Raw genomic sequence first — 2,705 nt, 5'->3', positions numbered from 1 at the left:
ATAATAACACTTAGAATCATGTACTCAAATAAGGGTAATTTAGGAAATCTCATAATAATAATGGATAAAGTTCAACTAAATATATTTAGTGTCTAATTTTAGTTAACTACTCCTAAAAATGAGTACTTCTCAACTTTTCCCTTATAAATATTCCCCGTGATACAATGGCCTTCCTACCTCTAACACTCTGGGGCCAACCAAAGGAAAACACAGGTAAGCTCCCGCTCATTGATATCAAGGGGGCTTATTCCAGCCCAGTCCAAGACGTCATGTCTTCTGTCATGGTGCGAGAAAGAAAAGCACTTTCAAACTTTCTGTTGATTAAACTATTCCTAAATGACACGGCATCGAACCGAACACATCTTCTTGTCACCATGTAGAGGCGGCATGTCATTTTTTTTCATTTCCAGTGGATCATATCAAACTATCTTTCGTATAAATTTTCAACTGGAGTAACTTTGTCTCTTTCATTTCTCATTTAACTTTTGAAACTCAAAATGACCTTGTGGTGGGTTGGTGAATTGGTGCTGCCAAGGCAAGAAAGAAAGAATCACTCTGATTTCTTGTCATATTTTCATTTTTGTTGTTGTTTTTGCCTAAGTTCTATATTCTAAGTGATTTATATTATGTTTCAGTTTGATTTGGAAGCAGGCCTGGCCTTGGGCACAGGTTGAGCCTTGGGCCCCATATAATGATGCCTCAAATTTGTTTAAAATGTCACTTTTATACGTACCGAAAGACCCTCAAAATTTTCAAAAATATTATTTTATATATAATATTTTTAAAAATAACATATTTGTTGTAGGCCTCCCACAACTCAGGGCCAACCTTGTTTGGAAGGAGATGAAGAAACGAGAAGCAACCTGAGCGTGGGACTAGTAGTAGGTGTGACCGACATAGTCATTAATAGCCTAGCTGAAATACTCCCTCTCTCTCTAACACACCAAGCGGTCCATGGGAATTATAGAGTGTCGCACGACGCCCTTGCCCAGCTTGGATCGATGATTACTTGATCGAGTTTATTCAGTTCGATATCTCTGATACAAACGACACTCAAACCAAGATCTCCCAACTAACTGACATTATACACATTTTCTACGTCTCCTAGGCTAGCCGTACAAACGAGGCTGAGAATTACAAGCCCAACGGTGCCATGTGTTGATTCCCAACGCCCCCAATCTCTGCCACATTTGTCTCCAGATGGGAGCCAAAAACTACGTTGGCCCCTTTGAGTCCTTTGGCAATATCCAGGGCCATGACTCACCTTTCACGGAGAATATGCCCAAACTGATTTGGCCAAATTTTTACTACACTTTAAGAAACATTCTCTTTGAAGAGGTCTAGAAGAAAGGGGGCCTGAACTGGTGTGTTCATAGGTCGAATAACATTTTTTGATTCTCCCCAAATACTTTAATGAATCTCGTCAGAGCAGTAGCTGTATATGTCACCGTGTGCAAACACGAGGGTCAGCTGTTGAAGTTTCCATGGACTAAGGCAGTGTGGGTGAGTTAAGCAGTGGCTTCTGATGTGAATCTTATCGCAGAGCAGCAGATATAGGTTGTGGGATGGACCGGTCAAAATGAAGCATTTAACTCCAACAATGGAACGTGTGTAAGTGGAAGTAACTGTGGAAGGAGCTTGCGAAGCATTTCTAGATCGAGGAATACAGGTTTGAGGAGGGTAAGAAAATGTGGCTGAAGGAGTTGATGAAGGAGAAATGGGCCATTTGGGATGAGATAGTGTGGTAAAATGAGTTGCGGGAGACCAAGTTAGACGAGGTGGGAGTTTGTAGATTTAATTTTGGGAATGGAGCCATTGTTGGACAGTCTGAATAATAGCAAGGAGCATGGGTTTTCGAGATTTAGAAACTCCGTCAAACCCTTCATCTACTGGATTGATAAGAGGAAAGCTTATAAGATTGTGCCTTTATTGGAAAGTGTATCTGTTAATTGATCAAACCGATTTCATTTCTAAGTTATCCATGAAAATCACACATCCAATTCATAATCTCGATTGAATTGTATAAGTAACCAAAATAATTTAATAATCAAACTCGAGGGTTAGTTAATGAACATGAAATGTAATGGTTGAAATATATTTATAGGGTAATTAGCAGCATAGATACTCAATGTTCTGAATTTGTTTTTTTTTTTTGGATTAATATCCAATTTTACGTAATTCTGTTAAGAGGTAACTGTGTTGACACATGTTATTTTTCTCATTGTGTTAAACAACATACTGATTTTAAAAAGAAAAATAATTTTAAGAAAATATACATAAATTAATAAAATTTGTAATAATTAATTTTTATTAAGAAAAATAAAATAAAAACTAAATTTGAGTAATCAAACCCAATTTTGTCTTTTCTTTTCCCTCACTTTCTCAATAACTAAACACCTTTATCTCCTAAAATCAAATACAAAAATAGTGTCATATTTCATCATCATCATCAAAATTTCTCTACTAAGATCTAAATCCAACTACTTTGAATAGAAAAAAAAATAAAGATATTAAAACACACACAAAAAAATTACCTAGCCACCTTGCTCCCCACCGTTGAACCCAACTAGCTCTCCCAGACATCTAACACGCTGTTGGGTTTTATGCCTTTATAAAACCATGTCAAACATGTAACACGATTTTATATTGTCAATAAAAGAAGTATAAATCATTTAGTTTGACAACATTGTTGCTTGCTTGTGTTT

The 2,705-nt window shown here is 36.7% G+C and overlaps 1 pseudogene; it reads left to right on the top strand.

Moving 5' to 3' along the window:
* Positions 1 to 497: 497 nt before the first annotated feature.
* Positions 498 to 2,180, top strand: LOC133806157 (3-oxo-Delta(4,5)-steroid 5-beta-reductase-like; annotated as a pseudogene).
* Positions 2,181 to 2,705: the final 525 nt, after the last annotated feature.

This window comes from Humulus lupulus, chromosome X, assembly GCF_963169125.1.
Source record: "Humulus lupulus chromosome X, drHumLupu1.1, whole genome shotgun sequence".
NCBI classification, from domain to species: domain Eukaryota; kingdom Viridiplantae; phylum Streptophyta; class Magnoliopsida; order Rosales; family Cannabaceae; genus Humulus; species Humulus lupulus.
The sequence above is the reverse complement of the archived record's forward strand: the minus strand, read 5'-3'. Positions and strand labels throughout refer to the sequence as shown.